Raw genomic sequence first — 11,367 nt, forward strand, 5'->3', positions numbered from 1 at the left:
GCACTGCATTCAGGAATTATTAAATACTTGCAGAGGAGGAAATGGTGGTGGAGGTTAATTACTGGAGGGAGATGGGAGTTATGTGAATTATAGTTGTTTGCTCTGGTCTGTGATATTTTGCTGTTTATGAGTAGAATAAATGTGTTGAGCAGAGAGGTGCCGAGCGGTCGCTTGGCAAAGAAAGCTGCGCACTCTGTGGTGGGTGGTGCACTCTGCTTGCAAATGTTTTCTTACCAGTCAGATAATTGCGTCGTCCAGCAGTGTTTTTTCAGCTTCCTCTTTAATGGTGACACTATTGCCCCGCAAGCAATGTTCTTACCAAGTGCTACAGAAAGCCTGGAATGAATGAAGACAACATGTACACATAAAAGAGGAAGGGTGGTGATTTTACAAACACAATTTTCAAAACACGGATCCACATAAGATATAAATAATTCAATAAAAAAATCAAGTATTGTCTGTGAAGCCAAAGCCTAATAAAGCCTTTTCCTCTGTGCCATCCAAAAACTATTAAAAACATATCAAATAGTTGCACCAGCACTGGGTGACATGTTCCTTCATGACAACAAACATGGGCACTGTAGTTTATTTTGAGTCAATCCTACACACCATCTTGCTGCCGGAAATGCACATGAGTGCACTGAATGTGTATTCATTCACAGCTGAAAATAGTCCCAAAATAAATTCAGCATTTACTCCTGTCTGAGTGACATTTGCCAAAAAATACAACAGTGTTTTTGGAAATTACTGAACCTTTTTAAAAAGGAAACTATATATGTGTGACGCATTTTTCATGACTAACATTTTCAGTCAGAACGAATGACATACGTGTTTCTGGCCACCTGATGAATGTAAGTCCAAAATTCCCTCTCATATAGCTCTGTTTTTGGTCTCAACCAACTCCTGAGGGAAATATCTGGCTCTTTAGCTGCTAAATGCTCCACTATGTTCATCAGCTAGTTGCAGACTTTGTCTGCTGTTTTGTGCCGAGCAGGTGGTGTACAGTGGATTTTTAGAGCTTTTTCTCCGAAAATAGCTGCCTTCTGTGGCTGAAAGTGATGCTATGAGAGCAGTGAGGGTGAACCGAAACAGTAAAGTTGTGGCCAGACAGCTATACAATGTGCCGAAACTCACTATAAAGCTCTGTAAAGCCGAGGGGAGCTGCAGATTAAAGGGTATTTTTCAACCTGGACCCTATTCTAACTGAATAATAGGGACAACAATTTTTGAAATTGGTCCAGTATTGAGGGATAATGCTGTAACAAGCAGCCGCTAAACGGGCTGCGAGGGGCAAGTGAGCACCATCAAAATGCAACGTTATGTCAACTAAAAATGCTTGTTTTTGCCACTGACAGGCTCAAATTGTTATTATAAGTGTCTGACAACATTATGGAAAGGACCCTACAGAGAAATAAAACGTTTTTCTTACCTTTTGCTTGATCCGGTCTGTTTGTTATTGTGTCCAAGTCCCGCCCAAGGAGAAGTCTCATTGTGAAATCTGAATATCCACTATTCCAGCAACACGTCACTTCGCCAAATTTCAGAACGAGAGTTCTCCTTGAGCAAGACTGCACTTTTAATGACAATCAGAGCCTGTCATGGCAAAAACAAGCACTATTAGTGGATGTAAATGACGGTGCCAGCTTGCCCCAATAGCACCATATTGCAGCCCGTGATCAGCTACTGTCTACAGTGCTCTCCCTCGATACTGGACCAATTTCAGAAACTGTTGTTCCTATTTGTCAGTTAGACATAAAACATGGGTTGAAAAATACTGAAGTTACCCTTTAAGGTGATAATTCTTTGTAGGTTCATCACTACAAACAACCCTTTTCACATTGTCATTTGATACATTGTTATTATAAAAATATCAATTAAACACACTTTTAGGAACAACACAATGTTAATTAAAGAAGTAATAATTGAGGTTTATAGCCCTTTCAGCTTTAGGTTTACAATGTGTATGACCCCATTTGACTTCTACAACCACTAACAGTAAATCACTTGTGCATGTTTTCAGTGTGTTAGCAGGAGCATGTTTGTCTCACCTCAAGGTGAAGGCCAACTCCCACCGGGACCAACAGCCACTGCGAAGCTCCACAGTAAACACACCGCTTTGTCTTCCTCTCTCCCTCGCGCTCTCTCTGTATCTCATTTCCCCAAACCCTGTAAAACAAGATAGACAGCGATAAAATACAACAGGGAGAGAAAGATAAATGATAGGACAAGTGAAAGATATGGATTGGGGAGATAAAATAACTCCTTCATTTGGGGTGAGTCTCGGAGGAATAAATGCAGTGTGTGGGCAGGCACTACTGGCGGTTTACAATCTAGCCTATAGTAATCACTTTATATAACCTATTGAACATTTCCATCTGCGGCTGTGGCATTGTCCCCGCCTGAAATTAAGTCCAACTGAGCTGTCGATTGACCACAGAGGACAGAGTTGCATTGTGAGCCCTGTTGGGGGTCTTTTAATGTTGTCTGACCACTCTTTCTTTCCATCTATTTGATAAAAATGCTGTTACTTGCCTCACAAAGTGACTCGCTGGCTCTTTGTGTTTTGTGGAATTACCAGTTTTACACTGGAATTGTGGTTTTCATGGTCAGCAATATGAAAGAAGCAAGGAAAGACATGAAGTGAGAGCATGCAGCTACAGGAACTGAAGAGTAATTGAAGAACATACTCGGGCTGGAGTCCTCAGCGAGGACACGGTGAAATGTAGGAGAACGAAACTACAAATTTGCTGTGGTTAACAACATGGTGGTCGATAAGCCTCATCATGTTACCCTTCAGAAGCAAAAAGGGGAGATGGGAGATGGGCTGCTTGAGGTGGAGTGTTGGATTTTGTGTGTGTGTGCGGTTGCTGCAAATGAAGGTGGTGGACAAGAAGTACGAGCGGATGACGAGGGAAAGCAGAATAGGGAGTGGACCTTTCCGCTGAAAAGGTCGTCCAAATAGCTCCAATTTTCAGGCTAATCAGAGAGGGACGGGACGGACACTAATCGGCTGGTCAGAAGGTCGTGAAAGGTCACTAAAAGGTTATAGAGGTCACGGCGGCCTGGCACAGATCACCTGTCCATCATCCTGGCGAATGACCTATCCTCGCAAGGTGAGCGAGAGGGCGAGACAGAGAGGGGGTTATTAATGTCTCGCGCGTTGGATACATGTTTGCTTAGGTGAGACAACGTTTACTGAAAACAGGCACAGTTCATCTGGTCAAGAAAGAAATTAGCCTCACAAGAGCCGATAACAAGGAGGGAAGCGAGTAATTTATAGCAGTGATGCGGGGGATGCTGGAAAGACGGATGGGAGGGCAGAGGAAAAAATATGTTTGCAATTAAACAAATCCAGAAGACAGTCTGGAGTCAGATAACATGCTGGAAAGAGGGCACGTAATCTCATATTAACTCAAATATGTAGGAAAGATGAACAGGAGGGCCTATTAGAGGAATTGGATGGAAGATAAAGGGAACCTAATGTGAGACAGACACATTGAGAGAATTGTTGTTATTGATTGAAATCTGAAACAAGATCCCTGATGAACTCTTTCACCTCTATAATACAGTACTTTATCAATACAAGAGCAGGAGCAAAAGCACCCATTTCTCCCACAGAGAATATTTAAAAAGTCTTGTATGATCAGGATCCGTCACAGAATCTGATATTTCCCGGTATTTACTAAGGATTTTGATTGTTTTACCCACCAACCGGTTTTAATCATGACACACAATCCCCAAACAATGGTTGGTTACCTGCCAGAATGACCACTAAGTAGATAATACTGAACAGCATGAGGGGCTGGATGGACAGATGGTGGCTGACCGGTGTTGACATCGAAACCAGGAAGAAGGCCGTGTTTGGCTGAAAGATTTCACACACAGAAGTCAAACTTTGGTTTGGAGATAAATTATTCACTAAATAATGTTACATAACTGCAGATCTTATTTTGATCGAAAATATCAGTAGACAGGAGGTGTGGATGTTATGAATAAATGGATGAGATGATGTGTTTGTTTTTATATGAGAAGCACTTTTTTGATGCTCAACTGTCAGGTACAAATAAGAGGAAGATCCCCTCCAGACATGTTTTAAGATGTTTTAAAAAATACTACGCTTTGAATAACAATTCGTGTCTGACATCTAGTCCTTCTCCATCATTGAAAAATCCAGCATCTCATGAATATGCAAGCATTCATTTCAAAAGTTTAAATACTGGACTCTCCTACTTCACTGGAAAGTCTGTTCTGAGTGTGTGCACTGGAAGTTTCCAAATCGCACTTGTGTAAGGTGCATGTTGGACAAGGATTGACTTCAAAACTAGTTGTGATGTTACAAAGTCACGCTCCTACGTGTTAAACTGAGATTTAAGAGGAGCACAGGGAAACTTTCAGCTGAAAACAGCATCAAGCTCTGCATCATTCTGCACTCTGAAGCTCAAACATCCAAGTGAAGATGAGGAGCGGGCTACGGAGGTCTGGTAAGCTCACTTCTTTCTAACTCCACACCTCCAGATTTCTTTTATTTTCAAACGTCTGGAGCCCCCAGCCGTCACCAGACGCTGCTTCAAGTGACATCACTTGAGGCAATTTATCAGACTTCAGACAGCTCCCTCTGGAGCCACATTATGCAACCCTTTTCACATATGTAGCAGTACTCCCCAAGACCCTTTCAGTGTAAAATACTATGCTTCCTAGATAAATTATATAACACATAATCCTCTCTAAAGTATTCATATTCAGTTTAACATTTAATCATCCTAAATTTACTATGCAACTCTAACCCTGACTACATTTCTGTTATTCCAATCCTCAGATGTGTCCTTACTGCCGATCTCAAACATCTATGGACAACTTTTCACAAACTTAAGAGCACTGCTGGACAATTAGCAATTAGCTCTTTAGTGACATATTACAATAAACAACGTATCATCATACAACGATTTGTATGATATGATATAAAAGTTATTCCCCATATTACATGTGTTTTCCTACAAATGTCCATCACAGGCTGGTCTTATTGTATCCATGATATCCCACGAAATCAATTTGAGTGTAATTCACGTAATCGCAAACCAGGAAGTGTAAGGAGTGGCGAACGCCTCGTAGAGTGGATGGGTGGGTCAAAAAATACCAGGAAAATACCCAGGAGACCAGCGTTCGTGTCCCGTATGAAACCAGAAGTCAACGCTGATGTATTTGTCACGTAACTTCAGTAATTAAGTAACTCCACTTCTGGAGTTATTTTAAGCCAAACCACGATCTTTTCCTAAACCTAACTAAATAGTTTTGTTGTCTAATCCTAACCAAGTCAATCTTTTCCTAAGCCTAACTAAGTTGTTTTCTTGCGTAAACCTAAGGAAGTTGTTTCCTGTGAAGATGGAAGTTTATTTTGAAAAGACTGTATGCATGTAACAAGCGGAAATCAACACATATTGCTGGACATTCGTAGGAAAACAAATGAAAAAGGAGGAATGACTTTTTTCGTAAGATATCATAATTACCGTTGTATGAGAATACGTTGTCCAGCAACAAGTGACGCACGTGTCAATTTCCGCTCATTGGCATAGAGTATTTTCAAAATAAACTTCCGTCTTCACAGGAAACAACTTGGTTAGATTTAGGCAACAAAACTACTTAGAAAATGTTATTCCTCCTTTTTCTTTTGTTTTCCTACGAATGTCCAGCAACACGTATCTATTACCGCTCGTAACATGCATACAGTCTTTTTAAAATTAACTTACATCTTCACAGGAAACAACTTCCTTAGATTTAGGCAAAAAGCTACTTAGATAGGTTTAGGAAAAGATCAAGGTTTGGCTTAAAATAACTCTGGAAGTGGCGTTACTTAAGTACAGAAGTTACGTGACAAATAAATCAACGTTTCCGGTCTCCTGGGCGAAAATTTGGTGTATGTGGATTACATATGAATTGTTTTCATGGGATATATATATGTTTATGAATTCCAGCGCATTACTTTTCATAAGTATAGCTACAAACAGTGTAAGAGAACAACCTGCAGTAATTTAATAAGAGTATCAATACTGGACCATTCAAATACTGAAGACTGGATATTAGACATTAGATATTGCATTACTCAGGTAAATCTGAAAATCCATCATCATCTTAATTTCATGGAAATATGCAGATTCATTCTAATAGGGCCCAAAAGCACATTCCTTTCAAGTATAAAACTGATGTATTAAACCAAGTATACAGCACCCATACAAATCACCTCCTCTTTCCAATTTGCTCATGATGAGCTGCTGAACTTGTATAACATTATAACCTGGACACAAGAGAGTTGGATTTTACACAGTCTTGTTTTATGGCCCCATAATGCTGAAAATTATTCCAGAGAAGTATTAGAATTACAGAGGAACACAGAGCGTATTATTAGGCCACTTATATAATCGTTACACTTATTTGTCTCACTGTAGCATAATCAAAATAAATGTGTCATGATTTCTTCTTCCCATGTAGGTCCATGTTTTAAACAAGAGTGCTTATAATAGTCTTCACACATTAATCAGACGCTTTGACCTGCCATTTACAACACTTTTAAATTTAAAATGTTCAAAGAAACAACAAATCATGGGAGCTATAAAATAAACAGAGCCCCCGGCTTAATGAGGTTAGAGAATTGACTGGAGCACTGGAGAATTGACTGCAACGCTAGACACAAATTATATATATTCCTCTTCTTGTGCACTAGTAAATACTTGCTTGTGTGATATTTCAACTCAAAATGTGAGAAAAGCTTAGGGGCCTCTTGACATGGACTCAAGATTAATTCCTCCCCAAAAAAATGTATGGTTGTTTCATAAACGCAATCAATTAATTCTGCATCGAGCTCAAATCAGAATAAGACAAAACACTATTATGCTCCAAAACAGCAAATTTGCTAGTGTTATTTATTTTCTGTAACAATTACTTTTGTTGATTGGAGAGTTGTTTGTCCATTTAGAGCCGGCTCGAGGGCAGCTATTCATAAACTATGTGAAAGTTAAATTAGCTCTGATGGCATGGACTGATGCCAGCACTGCTGATGTGTTAATTTTTACATCTCAGAGTGGAATTAACACGCATGATTTGCATTTAGGAGCAGATAATATACTCCGAGGGCCATACTATGTTACTAAAGATGGATTTTTAAAGTCTGCTATAGAGTCTCTCTACTGTATTATTCATGTATCATATTGCAGTAGTGTGTTCATTATGGCCAAATCCCTCTGAATGAAGTCTATTGTAATGATTAAATATGGAACACAGACATCCAACTGCTGTTACCAATGAAGCTCAACTCTTTCCACACGTACACTGTAGAAAAGTGATTTCCAAATCAACTTAAGGACAGAGAACGACGGGGGTGGGAAATGGAAAGGGGAATTAGTTGGAAAGATGAGATACAGACAAATGGAAAGAAATGCTAATGAAAGCAAGACACGAGAAGAGAGCGTGGGGCTCTGACACGTCTTAAACCTGGGTAGAGAAAGGTGGACTATATGTCCTTCATTAATGTCATTAAAGCACCTACACACCTATAGTTCACCCACACAGATCTTTATGTTGTCTGATTCTTCTCAAGACTGTGTCGCAATGTGGTTGATTGACCTGTTAGAGCAATGTATCCTCATACTTATAACAGTTCGTATGGTATCTTACAAAAAGTTACAGTATTTATTTTTTTTTTTACATGGAATGGAACAAGATGAAACAAAAACATATGATTGGTGGACGCTTGACCGCGTCATTGGAGTGCGGAAAAAATTTTGAGACCAGCTCAACTTTGATTTGTAGCGCCACGCCCATCACGCAGCGACAACTTTGCATCACGGGCCACCATTGAAAAATGACTTGTTGCCTGTTGCTGTGTCGCTCCCAGTGTGAACACTGCCCTGTATTATGGGTTTATGTTTATTTGTCCTATTTTTATGCTTTTAATCGCATGTTTCTTGTTTAAAGTGTCTTAACATTGTATTGCGATTGTTCTTTAAGTGTGCTATATAAATTAAATTCATTATTATTATTATTATTATTATCATTATTGTTATTACTGTCGTCAAGGAATCCCTTCCTTGTTTGTAACATTGACAACTAACATTAAGCTATGATGAATCTTGCATTTGCTTTCAATTAAATTACACATTCTATAAAAGTTTGTTTTGTACGCGCGTTTGACCAAATATGAGAGATTTTTGGCATCAAAGAGACCAATGCTATCTGACAGTTTCGTCATATTTGGTAACCTCCAGTGAGATTTTTCTGAATTTTGCTTTTTTGCTTTCTTGTCAGCATACACTCTGAGAAAAGTCAATGCATATCTAAATATGAAGTGGGCAAGAAGACTTGATGGACGGCCCAAAGAAGGAAGTGGAACATCAGGATTAACGACTAAATGAATGGTAAAAGTCAATTTATGAGGAAATTGACATAAAGTGATGAACTGCAGCAACGCCACATCCCCCTATATAGTCTATACTCATACATCCACCTCAACATACAGTACATCCACTCCCATCACAATCACATGTGCACAACAAGCCCAACACACACACATGTACAAACACAATCCTGCACATGCACACACCCGCCACATCACACAATCGTATATTTTATTTAAACGGTTACTTGAATTCCCATTTTGTGTTCTACAGTTACAATTTACTTTCTAATTGTTCAGGCTGTGTTGTTTTATGTATGGTTTATAGCTACTTTAATGAGCAGTTAAAATATATGAATGCTGATATGAGGAGAGTTCTGAATTCTGGTAAAAGGGGGAAACTGAGTGGGAGAGGTGAAAACGGAGTAAACAGAGGGAGAGAGAATAGATTCTGGATTCTATAACCTTCATTGTGACAATTTAAACACAATAAAAGCACTCATCAACAACATAGACGAGCACAAAGTGAGAGTGAGCGAGCAGACGGGGGGCATAAACACTGGACGGCACACAAAGACAAACCTGGCAGCAGAGAGGAGCCAGGATGCGTCAGTTCTGCCCTCAAAATGAGATGACAGAAAAACATTTTCCGCTCCACTGTAGCAAACATGATACAGAAAGGGACCGAATTCTTCACATAAAAAAAATTGAAATTTAAAGAGAACGATGCCTCGTCTCTGACCAAATTAAAATGCAATGCCTCCTGGAAGAGAAAACCTCCCCAGAGACAGCTAAATATATCAGCGCATGAAGCCACAGCTGAAGAGAAACCCGACAACTGATCAACGCCATTCTCATGACACCTCACCAGTGGTGGAAAAAGTGCTCAGATCCTTAACTTAAGTAAAAGTAACAATACCACACTGTAAAAATACTCCTGCATTCAAAATTCTACTGAAAGGTACTACAGTGCACCAGCAAAATGTACTTAAAGTAGCAATGGTAAAAGTCCTAAATATGCAAAATGATCCCTTGTGTTTAATTATGTAAACTTCAAGGTCCAGAAAGATTATATAGATTTTTTTGATCTTATATACATAAGATAATAAGTCAAGATAATAAAAACTTTGGGGACTTCAGGGGCTCTTCTAGGGATGTCTCAGGCGCAGTTTGAACTTTAAGGTCAGGGGTTCACCAAAAAAATCTAAAGAGAATGTGATGTGTACAACACAGAGAGGTCCAGTGTATTGGGATGCTGTCTGTCGTCTATATTACACCGTGACCGAACTGAATGCAACGTGAGCGAGCATCAGCGACAAAATCAGTTTGATTGCATTGTTTGCAACGCCACGTTCCTATTTATTCCTATCGCTCACTTTGAAAGTGCCGCAATGGATGAGGAACGGCTGATTCATGAAGTTGAAGTGAGGAGTTATCTACGTGATACCTCCTCTTTTCACTACAAAAACCTAAATAAGGTGGCAGCTGGCTGGAGGGAGATTGCCTGAAAGTGTCCTACTTGCTTTTGGCTATACTGTATGCATTTCCAGTAAATATCACATTAGAAAACATGTGTTTTCAGTTCAAAAATTACAAACGTTGGAAGATAGCAAGTATTATCCATCTTTTAAGTGGTTACATCTCTAGTCTGATCTCGAGCAAACAGCTGATAGGTACAGAAAGTGCATATTTAACGGATTCAGTGTGGATAGAGAGCGTCTAATGTTATTAAAAGTAAATAAAAAAGACCACAAATCTATCTTCTTATCTTGTTGGTTTCTTATTCTGTCAATAAGAAAACACAGCAAGGTCGATATTATACATCATTACAATTAATTATCAGTTCCAACGCAAACTGCGCCTGTGCCCTTAATATATAACAATGCATCATATTTCATAAGTTGATCTCATGTTTTGTTTGCAAAATCAAAGTAACTAGTAACTACAGCTGTAAAATAAATGTAGTGAAGTAAAAAAGTAAAATATTTCCATCTAAGATGTAGTGGAGTAGAAGTATGAAGTAGCAGAAAATGGAAATACTCAAGTAAAGTACAAGTACCTAAAATTGTACTTAAGTACTTGAGTAAATGTACTTTGTTACTTTCCACCACTGTTACACTGTTACTACTGTTACACATTCAACTCACAATCAGGAACATTCAACATCACTCAATAACTGCTTTGGCAGTTTCCTAGTAAAGTTTGCTGAACTTAAACCAAAGATGAAAACTGGAGAAAAGTGGGACGGATACTATCTGATAGATTGAGATATCAGAGGCCTCATGCAATCTGGACCAACCTAATTATAGACAAAGGTAAAAAGAAAAGTATATCAACCATTGGACATAGTGCAAAAGCTTAAAGTAAACTTCAATGTAATTTAGCATTGAACAGACATCACAGACTCCCAGCGACAATATGTCGGCACCCATGAGCGACGAGAAACTGAGAAAGACACAGATTGAGTGACCGTAACCTGGCCATTGTGTCTGGTGGACACAGACAAACCTGGCAAACCAGAGAAAACACACTGTGTCATTTCTGTCAACAACTACAAGTAAAGACAAAGCGACACCTCCTGCTTTACTGCAGCCTGTATGAAAATATAATGACCCAGTTCTTTGCCAAAATATATATATATATATATATATATATATACACACATTTGCATAAAATTGATATTAAATACTTGACAAATCTCCCTTTAAGGTACATTTTGGAAAATTCTTAATAGAAAAAAAAAATGATATCTTACATTTAACATTTAATATGTACATACATAAATACACACATATACATCGCCTCCCACTCCCACACAGAGACAGGTCCAGCCTTCTTAACACCCCTAGAGGTAAAATTACATAAAAAATAACTTAATTAGTTAGTTAGAATTAAAAGTAATATGTACTACGGTAGTATAGTTCATGGTGGTGAGATAGAAACCTGAAATAAATAAATAAATTAATTAATTAATTAAATAAATG

At 38.7% G+C, this 11,367-nt stretch overlaps 1 long non-coding RNA gene across 1 annotated transcript in view; it reads right to left on the reverse strand.

Annotated features, from left to right (window-relative positions):
- Positions 1-218: 218 nt before the first annotated feature.
- The window catches only part of LOC119475536, a 146,024-nt gene continuing 134,875 nt past the window's right edge, over positions 219-11,367 (reverse strand). Inside the window, exons 3-4 of the long non-coding RNA XR_005203820.1 lie at positions 2,049-2,166; positions 219-336 (exon numbers count right to left, since the gene is read on the reverse strand). This is a non-coding gene — a long non-coding RNA (uncharacterized LOC119475536). The remainder of the gene's footprint in view (positions 337-2,048; positions 2,167-11,367) is intronic.

The sequence above is a fragment of the Sebastes umbrosus genome, chromosome 17 (assembly GCF_015220745.1).
Source record: "Sebastes umbrosus isolate fSebUmb1 chromosome 17, fSebUmb1.pri, whole genome shotgun sequence".
Taxonomy (NCBI): domain Eukaryota; kingdom Metazoa; phylum Chordata; class Actinopteri; order Perciformes; family Sebastidae; genus Sebastes; species Sebastes umbrosus.